Consider the following 14,188-nt stretch of genomic DNA (forward strand, 5'->3'; position numbering starts at 1 on the left):
AAAATAAATACATTAAAATATATATGTATGTATGTAAGTAAAAAATAATAAATAAATTAATCGCTGAGTTTGTAAAATTCGAGTTAAAGAGAATTTTGCGCATTCATTGTCGTTTTGTAAATTTTACGGTACGATATTAGAAAGTACGCCTCGATTTATGGCTTCTCTAAGCTTTCTTTATAAGCATGCAATCCTGTACAGCAATATATTGACTTTAGTGATGATATTGTATGCGACCGAGTGGCGAGAGTACATTTTACTATTTCATGATGAAAGATTCAAAAAAAAAAAAAAAAAAAAAAAAATTAATAAATAAATAAATAAATAAATAAAATACATATTTAAGTGGGATAACATTCTGGGTCAATTAAGCTCTTGAAGGGTTCAACAATTAATATAGATAACTGAAATGCAGCTTATATGTAGATTTTGGTTTGAGAAAGAGTTCTGTTTGCCTATAGGGCGAATCACGCATCCTCCATCCATCCAAATGCCGCATTAGTTTTGCAAAATTTCATATATGAATAGATGTTAGCGTGTAAGTAGATCGATACGAATTGCCTTCATAGTGGCACTTTAGCTGGTTATAAGAAATATTTATAGCAGGTCAGTAGATCAATGTCATCTACAGACATTGAGCTATAAGTTCTCTTTTTATTTTATTATTTATTAGGCGGGTGCGTAGGCATATTTGCGCTTAAGTTACGCTCATTCGTTGCGAATGAATTTTTCCAAAGATCTTACATAATACATATTCGTATCAATTTTGTTTTGCGATCCTTAACGAATTAGTATTTATGCCCTGTAACAGCCTTCCATCTCTCATCTTATATCTTATCCTTTTTTTTTTAGATCGTGGCGATTGCAAAGGCAAGACAGAAGGAAAGAGAGACAGCGTGAATGTGATTAAATGTAAGCATCATATTAACTGAAAATCATTCTTCCAAATCTGTCGTCTGCGGGACATCATCTTCTTTTTTGTTCATTTCTATTATGGCATCTGCATCCATTGAGTCGACATTTCGTAGTGTTTTTTAATTTAACATTCTACTGTTTTATAGCTTACGGTTTCCTTTATTTTAAATTTAATTTTATTCATACCCTTAATAACTTTTAATATTTCTCAAGGTCACTTCAATGTTCCGTGTAAAAGTGCTGCCAACGAAAACGAAAATGAAACCATCTTTTCATATTCGGCGAAACGTACAGCTCTCTGACTTCGTTTCGCAGAAACATAAAAGCGATGGGCACGGTATAATCTTTCGTAAATCCAATCATTATGATCTATTTGGAAAGCATAGGTTAGTTAGTAGGTTAGTTTTCAATTTAAGTCAAATAGATGAGGAAGCAACATTCGTTGTGCAAATGACTTTTGAGCAGAGCAGGTGGGCATCAAGAAAAGCAAATACATAAAAATTGTTTCGTTAGTTGCTGGGCATTGGCTTTCAAATGATTTTTATGCGGATTTATTACCATTGAGAACACAACACAACACCCAAGACACTACTGTACCCTCTTTACTCTTATCGTCTGCAATCGACTGACTATTTTCAATGAATGGCGTTATTCATAGAAAATCACTGTGGAAACATGATAATTTAGACACTTGTCCTTACAACAACAACAATTATAATGCCAAGCAGGCTAAGAGAACGCACAAGCGAGTCGTAACAGATTCCGTAACCATCAGTAACAAATAGCCCTGTACTATGAAAAAGGCTTGCATATAATGTAATAAATTTGTTGTTCATATTAAAAATATGCCAAATATATACAAAATTCTAGTCATTGTAGTCGACGTTGTCCTTGATGTTTCCGTTTCGTTTCCGTTTCGTTTCTTAAGCTTTGTTGTTGGCAAAAATTGAAATTTAACTTTGTAAGTCATAAAAGGTCTTTGTGCGCGCTTAAAGTAGAGCGGCACCTTACAGCACATGTCGATCTGAAATTAGACGCAACCATTTATAAGAGAATTATGAATTGTGATAGGCCAGCTGACACGCATCCATGGGCAAAATTCTCTGTAAAGTTTTATTATAGCTCCGTGAGAGCTGGCAAAGTTTCTAAGATTTATCGTAAAGGATACATGGTTTTCGGATTTGCTTAATATCTGCAGCATAGCATTCACCGCAAATTATGCTCTCTTTGGAAGACAACTGGCTCTATTTTAATGAGCTGCAATACTCTTCAAGTATCAGCTGGTTATCTGTTTTGACATGAACAACATAAAATAATATTAATGCAGTCTTTAAAAGCGAAGAAAAAAAAAAAAAAAAAGAAAAGAGTTCAATATAAAACCAGAAGCAAAAAGAAACATCAAAAGCACTTAACGTTTGAAAAATATGGATAACTTGGCAACAACGGGCACAAAAAGTAAATTGTATAAATGGCTCTACAAATAGACAAAAAAAAAAAAAAAAAAAAACTAAATAAAATAAAGCAAAACCATGAAAAGAGTCAAATAACTCACAAGCCAAGGAGAGAGTTAAGAAAAAATCACTATCCAAGGCGCAATAGCTGCATACGGTTCAAATAGAATTTTGGATACCCTCTTTATCTCCTTTTCTCTGTCTGATTGAATATATTGCTGAACCATTGAACGGGAAATTAGTTAAAATTCAAATAGCTTTCGCCAACTGAGTTAGCAATAATTAAATTTTGGTTGCTGCAAATTTAAAAAACTAAAAGACGAAAAAAAAAGAAAAAAAAATTTAACGTCACAATGTAATTAAATCTTTTAAGCAGATATTACATAGCCAAGTGAGGTTTACTCTTTAAACACCCAAAAAAAAAAAAAAAAAAATTAATAAATAAATAAAAGGTAAAAAATAAAACAATCTTTATAGACGAGGTGACCGCTATGTATTTATATGCTTCGCGAGAGCGATAAAGCGGAGTATGTAGCTTCGTTTGTAACGAGTAGATTTATAAATGCGTGACCAGATACAGTTTTGATCGATATGAAATTCGGAGAATATTTAATTACATCCGTCCGTCTATCTAACTGTACACTTGCTATAAGAGTTTGAAAGGCAAACAAAAACTAAGAAAGGAAAGTTGAAGCTTACAGCCGTATATACAGACGCTTGTGAGCGCTCACTTGTCATAAGAAAGAACGATATGTTTTGTTGTTGGAGCCTTTTTTTTTGACTTTATAAAAAATTAATTATTATTTTGAAATCACACAACAATCACAATACATAGCTCGATCAATGACGGCTTTGCATAAAACAAGTTCGGTAGATCACGAAAACGACAACGAAAACGAGATATTCGTGACATGTGACGACGAATAGTATCGTTTATATTTATTGAATCAAGTCTACATAATAAATAGAAAATTAGGCGTGGTTCGTCCACCGCAACGCTTATAAGAGGGATGCTTTAGCCTTTACCATAGTCGAGCGAAGCATTTTATTTTGATTTATTATTTTTAATTTGAAAATATATTGTTGCTAAAGGGCTATGGAAGAGCTTAAGTAAAATCTGGTAAACAGATGTCTTGCAAAACTTTTTAACTAATTACAGTTCTCCGTAATACTCATAAGGCCTTTTTGGTGAACCGAGCGTTGTATAGAATTTGTTGAGAACAATTTTGGTATTTTGTTTAGTTTGCGAGTATTTAAGTATGGGAACATATGCGAATGGGTGAATCATTCTCAAACTAATTTTATAAAACATATATAAAACTAAGAACGTAAACAAGCTTCATCTTATCATTACAATTCTTCCGACACGGTTATACAAGTCAAAAAACGATCATAAATGAGTAAACCGAAAGCTGACTGAAGATGTATTTGCCTAAATTTCAGGTTTTTTTTTTATTACACATTTTGCGGCGGTGAGAATTGTTACGAGCCCATGGCTGCACACATAAATGTGGCTTACTGTGCTACGTCATAACAAAGATGTTTTCATTTCAATTTTCGGGTGAACGTACATTACCATCGTACAGTACCAGCTGAAGTAAATGTCATATACAAGGATTGTACTTATCTTCTTAAATATGCGGCTATCGGTAATTCATCTGAAATTCTATTTACATTCCAGATGAATTTTATTTCATCACAAATATACATTTGCTTAGATATCAACATTCGTTCTACGCCTTAAATTATTAAATTTTCTGTTTATTAGTAATTGCGAGAGCATTTCGGGCCGGATAATGTCTGCTTGTTAACTTGATCAGTTCTTCTTCTTTTTATATTATTTTAAGCAATTTTATAGATTTGATCAAGAAACATAGCATACACATGAGCATACACAAGGCTTTATCGTGTAGCTGCTGAATAGCAGAGTCGCATTTCTATGTATTTTAAGCAGTAGGATGGCTACCGTTCTATTATAATAGACTCAGTTCAGTTAAACAAACAAATAACAAAAAGTTAATATCTCTAACGCATATTTTGATCAAATATTTTCATAAAACGTCATCAGTCGGTGAAGAAGTGAAAAGTTCATTTTTTTATACTTCTTCTCGCAAAGTTATGAGTACGTTTCTGTAAAATTTATTTTTATCGTTAAGTAGTTTAATGAATTGAAAGTCGAAAATTATAAAGAAAAAAAGTTTTCCTTTGTTTCTATTAAACTGTATAAAACATCTGTTGTGCCAGGGAAAGAAAAAACTCGAAAGTTTTGCAAATCATATAACAAACTTAATACACTTAGTTGCCTGTAAACTTGCTTCTCTAGCAAGTCTTCTTTTTTTTCTTTTTTTTTTTTTTTTTTTTTTAGCTTCTAAAACACTGAAAACGCATTGTAATCCAAAACTCTTTCGTAAGAGAATATTTTAGGGGGAGCAAAAAAGATATGCCTTGGATTAAAGATGAAGATGTCACAATTGTGTGTGTATGTGTGTGTGTGTGTGTGTGAATATGTGTATATATGTGTTTGTATGGGTATGTGTATGCGTATATGTGACTTTGTGCTTGTATTTATGTGCGTGTAAACAGTGCCATGACAGCAAGAAAGGCTAACGACTAGCATATAAAGAGTACGAAAAAGAGAGTGCAGTGGGGTTAATAGTAATGACTGGAATTTGAAGAATCCACTAAATATCAAAACAGGTGGGAATATTTGAATTATTAGAAAATCTGACCAAAAGGAATGTTTGGAAGAAAAAGAAAAAAAAAAAGGTATGAAGAAAAAGTCTATGGATTAGCGTATAGCCTTTTGAAGAGTGCTTCAAGCTTCTATCCAATGATTATATTAAAAATTTGCACCGAACTTGTCACCAAATCGATGAAGACCATTTTCATAGACAATGTAAGAGTTAGTATAAAAATATTAAGTCTAGAAATTGATATAGTATTACTTATATAAAGAGAGGGAATGGATAAAATAATGTGACTCTATGCAATGTAGTACCATCTTGTTGCATATTGGCAACACTACTTCTGTGTAAATTATGCAATGCGTACGTACTGCACAATCTACAAAATCCAGCCAAGTCTTGTAGGCTATATTTCAGTGCATTAGACGCAACGATTAAAACACAAGATCCGTGGAATACCTGAACTTTTCACGTGCGACAGCATCCACGGAAATGAACACTTATATCGAACATTGTAAAAACTCATCGACGAAGAGAAATAGTATGCGAGGCCCAAAGTCGACTGACAGAGGGCGACGAACAGTAAAAAGAATTGCAGCGAGATAACATAAAATTTGCAAAGGCAAAGGCGAAAGCATAACTCAACACTTTAGTAATGCTAATGCGGCAAAAACAAGGCTAACATATATTCAAGGGATGCGGACGAACTGTTAGCACGATTATAAAACTTGAACACTTGAAGAATGTGGAATGGTCCGGTGAATTATCATCATTCGTATTCTTTTCGGCAAACGACAGAGCCTACTTATGGAGGATTCCAAAACAAGCCAGTTAAGGGGAGGTGCAATTATGATTTTAGCCCCTATATCGTGACATTCGGTCGGTGATCTCGTTTACATCAGTGGCCGCATTGCTGGGAATTGTTAACCAAGTGGTTAACACACACTTGGTTGAGTAGCATCAGAAACTCATGAAATACCTTCCCCGGCTAGCGCAATCGCGATATTCCCACCGTTATGCGGACTCTTATAGCAGAAAGTGAGGAAGGCTTTACTTTCGCTACATGTAGAATGAAGCACTCTTCTGTAAGAACCTGTTTAGAGAATCTACGAATCTATTCCGCGACGAACTGCGACAAACAAACAAATTTGGAAACAATGGTGGGTCAACACTTTATTAAGAAGTAAATATGATGCTTATGTCAGGGCTTCGTACTATTTTATCCATCCCCGTGCAAATATATATAGTATAAGTTAAATGAATTATGAATTCCAACTTTCCGGCTTTCAAATACTAAACGCGAAAATGTTGCGACTAATATTAAGCAAGGAGGCAAAAAAAGAAAAATATTTAAAAACTTCATTAATATCTATAATAAATAATTTTTTTAAAACAATTTAAAGAAAATTTATTTTAAGTGGCTGAGAGTCACCCTTAACAAATAAGTCAAAGGTTCACAAATAAGCGGAAAAATTGCTTTCCAAACAAAATATATAATTAAATTACGCACAAAGACATTTTAAAGAATTTTATTTTCTCATTTTATATATGAAGATAGATAGATATCTTTAAAATGCACCCAATTTCATACGACTCGTCGCACTAACAATGTTCGTATTCTTCGCATCTCTTTCTATTGCCATATGGATTCATGCGTTGCATAAAAAAAAAAAAAAAAAATGCACGGAATAAATCGCACAAGTCAAATATGTCGCATAAAGCCAAACGGACAAATGAAAAGGGCATAAAAACAAGACCGCACAAAAACAGGTTTGACTGTAAAAATAATAATAATAATAATAATAATAATAATAATAATAATCCGTATAATAATAAAGCGATCACAGTACCGAAGGTTAATTTGAAATTTGAGCTTTTTCATCGAGCTAGCACTTTACAAGCACTTAACCGAAATGACTAAGTCGTCAACGATGTAGGATATAATATGTGGGAACACCTTGCGTTTAAAAAGTAAGGTTAAAAAGGAATAAACTAAGAAATGTTTTTTATTGTTTAAAGAAAAAGTCAATGCGGAAGATTTAAGGGTGTTTCGCAAACAAAGAATAACAGATCAAAACAAAAACGGGAAAAAAGCAGAAAACATTAGCGAAAGCGAAAAGGAAAACCGATAAACAACAAGACCCAGCAGTTTGGTATTTTTACTTAAAGATAAGTTATCTGAAAGATAACGGTAAATAGATACGCTATCTAAAAATGTTCAGAAATTAATAATATAACCTTTAAGCATACATGTGTAAATTCTTGCGAATTCGTAAACACTATTTACCTTAATTGCCAAATGCAAATGCAAATTTTCATCAAGTTTCCCTTTATATAGCTTTTCGTCTTTCTTAGTTGACTTCCTTTGTAGTAAATTTTTTACATTAAAGAAACATTTTTACTCTTTCTTAGCTTTGGCAGGAAAGTAGCTTGTTGTTGAATGGAAGCGACGAGGGGTAAAACAACAGAAGCAATCAGAAGAACGAAAATGAGCAAAAAAAAATTCACAAAATATGATAAAACCACCAAAAGCGTAACGTAAGTTTTCGCCACGAATTTAGCAAAAAAAATCTACATTAACTGAAAATCTTTTGTGGGTAAATTTTTTCTCTTTCTCTTTTTCTTTTTTTATTTATTTATTTATTTATTTTTTTTTTTTTTATTTCTTGTGCGGTTTATTCTTATTAAAAAAAAAAAAAAAAAAAAAAAAAAAAAAATAGTCGTAGTTTAAAACGGGTTGTTGGCACAACTTTAGAGGTAAGGTGTTGTTTGGTTGGTTGGTTTTCTATTTTTTTTATTCTTATTTTTAATTCTTTTGTTTTTTTTTATTATATATTTTTTTTATTATTATTATTATTATTATTATTAATTTAACTTTTGGTTGCTCTTGTCTCACGGTAGTTGCGATACGTGTGTACGAAAGCCATAAATTGCAAAATAATACCCGTAGAACATATATGAAAAAAACCAAAACACGTCTGTTGATAGGTTCGTCAACTATGCGAGTATTTAAGTGCCTTGACTAAACATCACTTTTTCATTTGCTACTTTTTTGAATATATTTTTCTACTTAAGTTTATTTATGTTTATTATTATTATTATTATTATTATTATTATTATTATCACTATTTTTGCTTTTTCTTCTTTTTTTTAAGTATAGCTATTTAAAGATTTTAAGACAAGACTTCTTTTAGAAACCGCACCATAAAAAACCCAGACATACATAGACACTTGCACACATACACGCCGCTATACGTTCACACTAAAATAATTTCATACACATATACCCACAAACACACTCACACACACACACACATATTATACATATACATATATATATATATATATATATATGTATATATATATTTTCCATAAACATTTCCAAACCGTTACACGCATATATAGACATTTATATAGACGTTAGAAGTAAAAGCAAAATTTTGCCACATTTACACAATAGCGAAAACAACACCAAAGAAAAAAAAAAGTTAGTATTTTATTGAATTCTTTGAAATTATTTCACTAAATTCTGCTGTGTTTATTTTCTATTTCTATTAAAATTTTTTGTATTCTTTTTATTAACCTAATTATGTTTTCTTAAATTTTTTGATAAAATAAAGAAAATAAGTCGAAACTATTGTCACTTTTTTGTTTTCTTTCTTCAAATTTTTTTTTTATTTTATTTTTTTTTTTATTAAGCACAAATTATAATAGTAGACGTTGTAGGTGATGACGTTTTCTTGAAATTATTTAATTTAATTTTTCTAATTTTTATTGTTGTTGTTTATTAGATTTACATGTATACACTTGTATATAGATATATATATATATATACATATATATAGATATATATATGTATGTATATAATATATATATATATATATATATATATATATCTATGTATATATAAATATATATAGATATATATCTATATACATATATATGTGAGCATTTACTAACAACCCTACTGCTCATCAACGTAATAAAGACTGATTGTACACAGTGGCAAAGTCAATATGAATAACTCACAAACAACAAAACAAACACATGCACGCGTACATTCGCATGCAAACTATCTGCATATATACATTAGCACTAACATTGGCCAGCCGGTTTAGTTGAAAGCTAGACACACAATACTAAAGCGCTCTTTTTTTGCAAAAGATACATTCTCATTATCTTCGAGAGTTGCTCTCTTTGCTGGTTTTTCTTTCCGTCTCTATCTTCAACTAGCTCTTACCGACATCAGAGACAACCAAACATATAGTTGTTCCAACGTATTTATCAGAATTGAGATTAGGAGAATCTTAGGGACTTTTTATTGTCTGTATCTGTTATCAATAACGACAGTAACGCTGTTAATTACCAGCTATGTGTATGCTTCCTCTTTCGTTCTCATGCCTTGTATTGCCGGATATTCTGTTAATAGTTTGTTGACATGTTATCGCATTCTCTCAACCGTTTGCAAAGCAGAAATATATGCAATTCTATGTTTTTAAGTGAATATGCGCCACGGTTTGCAAATCAATTCCATGTTTAATAAAAATTTTGACATCAATTGGATATATGAAGAAATTTGTTATTAATCAAAATAAAAAAAAAAAATTGTTTTGTAGTTTAGTACATTTATCTCTCTCTATCCAATTTACTTATTTCATTTATATATATAGTAATTTTATCTGTTTAGATTTTCGTTATATTCTGCTATATACGTTTTATATTGGCATCGGTACAATTCAAAAGCTTCATCTTTAGGGTATTTTGCGCTGTAATTTTCGTGTTGTATAAAAGTTTCGCATAGACTGACTGTAAAATCTCGCTTAAGATTTCAGACAGTTGCGCATATGGTATATAGTGAAGTGCACCTCGGTGTCTGCTCTTCCGCTTGCTTTGTTATAGACATTTTCAAAGTGCGTTCTTTATAAACATCGCCGGCGACGTTCTGACTACTTAATTGGCAATCTGCTTCTAATGGATGTTTGGCTGGCAAACTCCCGAGCAACTTTATTGTTTAATTTAAAAACATTTAATTTGTCAAAAAGTTTATTCATCTTTTCCGATAAATTTCTTCACATTTTCAAAATATGAAATATACATAACAGAATATTATGAAAATAAAAATAAATTAAGTATTAGGTAACTAATTTTTGATAAGGTTATGGAGAAAACGATGGGACCGCGCACGTTGATTGCAGCGAGCATAGCGCCACTTAGTAAACTTTACCTTAAGAATCTTATTATGTACAAAAATTTGTTATTCTTGGGCCGACAGCATGCCGACCTAGAGTATATTGATTGGAAAAATAAAAAACAGTTCAAATTCGAATTAATAACTAGTTTTTAATATTTTATGCATTTATATAATTGTTTAATTCTGAAAAATAGGTAACACAATAATTAAATAACATAGATAGGCGCCATGTAGAACAACTCATGTACGGCATAGAACATTGAATAAAATACGTCAATAATAAAAGTGTAAGCAAGTAAAACTATTAAATGTATGTTAATAAAGTAAGTAAATTAGATAAGTATAAATATAATATAATATATTAAATAAAAAATTTCTTCATATTTCGTGATATCATAATTTTCATGGAATTTTTCAATGCATTTGCCGAATATAGAATTCAGAGTTCTTCAACTCTTCAAAATGAACGACATAAAGAAAACAAATTATATTTGGTAGATACATCTCTGCTGTGTGTTCTTTTTTTCGTATATACACATTTTTATGCACCCTGTAGCCCACATTCACTTAGACGCTCAGAATTGTATACTATTGATAACAGATTGATAACAGATTCCTAAAAGGTCCCTGAGATTCTCCTAATCTCACCTTAGAACAAAATGTTAGAATATCTATGTATTTGTTGGCTTTGCCGAAACGCGTTCACATACAGACACATGTACATGCATTTACTTATTCTCTCTTATTATTAAGTCGTGCGCAATCGCGTTGCAGCTGGTGTTTTAGAGCTCTCTTATATTATTGGCAAAGTGCAGATTTCTCCTTTTATCTTCATTGCATTTGTTGTTGGGCTCTTTAGCTCATTAATATGCCGGCATTTTTATTGCTATCGTCTAAAATGCTAGCATACAAATTTCATCATTCTTTTTGTAATACCCGTTAAGTATTTCTGCTTCATATCAGATTTTATATTTATTTGGATATAAGTGGTCGTCTGTCCATCTATCCGTTCGTCATTTATTGTAACACAAATTTGTGGAATGCCAGAGATAGCCAATGAAAACTTTCATTAACATTTTGTTTTACTCTTTTAATTGATCAGTTTCAGGAATAAAAAATATAAAACATAATATAACAACAGCTTGAAGGAAATATTTAAGTAAACATCAATATACACAGCTCTTTGTGGTTGATCATACGGTTAGGGTATAGAAAACAATCGATTTTTTTAAGCTAATGATTTTTCAAAATTTCTCTGTGAACGTTGTTTTTTTATAGTAAGTAGTAGGTAACTTGGAGGATTGAGAAACCGCAAATCCGAAATGCATAAATGAGTGTTTATCACTGAAACGCTCAACACTTTTAAAGGGCATAGCATACGATCGTAAGATGAGGAAAGTTGCTATTAGGTGGATGACATTTTCGGGCATTGAGATATTTTTATAGATAACACACAAAGTCCTTCGATTATTATGAGACGCGTATTTTCATAGCTTCAGTAAAACGAAAATACGAAATAAAAGTTTCTTCTCAAACATATCGATGACATTTAAATGTTTGCAAATATTTTTTGAAGAAAGGAAAAAAAAAAAAAAAAAAAAAAAAAAATTAAAATTATTCGATACATTAATCGAATTTTTTTCTAAACCATTTTTATGGGAACCGTTTAAGACGGAACCTTATTAACTCAATCAATGACGTTTCTTGATTATTTTCATACATTTTCATTATTCATAAATTAGTTTTAATTAACAGGTAATTAGTTAATTTATTTCCATATTGAAATTGTCTCGTCATGAGTATTCAAGGTTCGGCTTATCGTCAATACATTTGTCATATTTGTTGCCTATTGATTAAAACACCAAAGCGTGAGGTTGCAAACTTAATAAGTTTTAGCAGATTAGTTCTCATAGCAAAGAACTGTTGTAGAACTGTCGTAATATAAATTCTTTACCTCGGTATTATAGATAGCTCTCTATCCACTAAAAGAGGGCTAATTATTTAAACGCACGAAAATATAAAATTTTCAAAATTATTTTCCTTAGTAATAAGTGAATAGAAAAGACATATGTTATGCGGTGATTAAGTCATGGCTGCTTTTTAAATTCCACTTTGCATACAATGTATACAATTGCAGCATCTATGTAGCGGCACAAAAAAAACAAGTCTTTTTCTAATCTAAACAGGTTTCATTCAGAGCGACACATCACATCAATCTAATCTTAGAATTAACTTTAAGAGCAGCGTAATTGTTAAAAATATTATCATACAAAATATTTCAACTCGCATTGGTATCGTACGAATTCGAAGCCATACATTTTATACGGATATCAATAACATCAGTTGGGAAACCCCGACGACTACTTTGAAATAACTTTATTCGTTTTTTTTTTATTCATTTTTTTTTTTTTTTTTTTTTTTGCATTTTAGCAAACGTATTTGTAAACAGAGAATGTAATTAAAAGGAAATAATTGGTCTTTGTAAAATAAGCATGTCGCAACTGTTTATGTGGCCGAGGTAATAGGAGGAACTTTGAAAAACTGAGAAAATCTTCTACGTGCCAGTGTACAAAGCTTTGCAATATTTTCAATTCTTTATAGCAATCTAACCCGATCAGTTGTATATATGTATATATATTTTTTTTTTTCGTTTAAACAATTGAGATCACGAATATCGAAACGCTTCTAGTTTTGTGAAAAGATTTGGCTATGTCCGTTTGTCCGTCTTTACGATTTTGCGATTTTCAAAGATATAAAAATTTAGAAAAAGTGAGAGAGAGAGAGAGAGAGATAGACATAGATAGAGATAGACATAGATAGAGATAGAGAGATAGAGCTGAAGAATTGCCAAAATATATTCTTGCTCTAAGTGATGACATCAGCAGGATCTGTTTAGAAGTATGTCTTTAATAAATGAAAAAATCACATAATAGTCGCACCAAAATCAATGCATTTTTTTATCAGCACACTGTAAACAGTAATTTTTATCGATTTAAAAATTTTTCATATCCATATCAGGCAGCGACTGTTTTTACTGATGTGAAGCGATTACCTATCCCTGCTCGTATTGTTAAAGTTCATCAATAAAAAGTGACAACAATAATTGATAGAATGAAAAGAAAATTTGCTAATTTCGTACGTTTGCTTGAAATCGTGGGATTCGCTCTTAAATAGATGTAGTTTCTGACTTGTTTGTGTCCGCTTGTGGTAAGAGTATATTAAGTTTAGTTGAGTTACTCTATTTTTTTGTTACATCAATCGGGTCAGAATCATTTTCTGAATCGACTTAATTATGTTTGTCTGTCCGTCTCTCCGATGTCTGGCAATCTATCTTACGCTCACGTTTGTTGACGTTTGGTACAGTGACATGTTTTAGCTCAAGTCGGAACGCTATTGAAAGTGAATTGAATCTTAACGTTTTTACAACTACCCTGGCATTATTTCTTGAGCTCGATTTAAAATTAAATTAAGAAATTTATACGAAATTAATTTTATATATATTATGATGAAAATTGATTCCGAATGATTGGAATTTCGCGTATAAATTTATTATACTAACTTTGAAGTGCACAGATTTTTGTTGTTTTTAAGACCATTTCCGATCTTAAGGATTCTCACCACAAGTTAGGCTAGCATATGACAACATGGTATAATTTTTGATATTTTACGCTAAATATGATTGAAAGATTGTTTAAAGCAAAACGAGGTAGGCTGTTTAATGGCGGCTTTGCCCGTCTTCAACGTTTTGCTTGTTTTATTATACACAAATATGGTTTTATACGATTTAGGTTAAAGTATTTACATTATGTTGTTTATTTATAATTTGTACCGGTATTCTAATGTTATTTAAATTTTCAGGCTTCAATTTACTTTTTATCACAAGAAATTTGATAATTATTCATAACCCCAATAAAGTCATTGATGATGTTTTGATACGTTTTTAAAAT

At 31.1% G+C, this 14,188-nt stretch overlaps 1 protein-coding gene across 5 annotated transcripts in view; it reads right to left on the reverse strand.

Annotated features, from left to right (window-relative positions):
* The window catches only part of LOC119632083 (protein alan shepard), a 147,164-nt gene that overhangs the window by 56,854 nt on the left and 76,122 nt on the right, over nt 1-14,188 (reverse strand). Inside the window, exon 1 of one of the 5 annotated variants that reach the window (XM_038024794.1) lies at nt 7,338-7,441. The exons of the other annotated variants lie outside the window; for them this stretch is intronic. The gene's annotated coding sequence lies outside the window, so the exon portion shown is untranslated. Of the gene's footprint in view, nt 1-7,337; nt 7,442-14,188 lie in introns of those variants that run through there. 5 annotated transcript variants of the gene reach the window in all.

This window comes from Glossina fuscipes, unplaced genomic scaffold (genome assembly GCF_014805625.2).
Source record: "Glossina fuscipes isolate IAEA_lab_2018 unplaced genomic scaffold, Yale_Gfus_2 1, whole genome shotgun sequence".
NCBI lineage: Eukaryota > Metazoa > Arthropoda > Insecta > Diptera > Glossinidae > Glossina > Glossina fuscipes.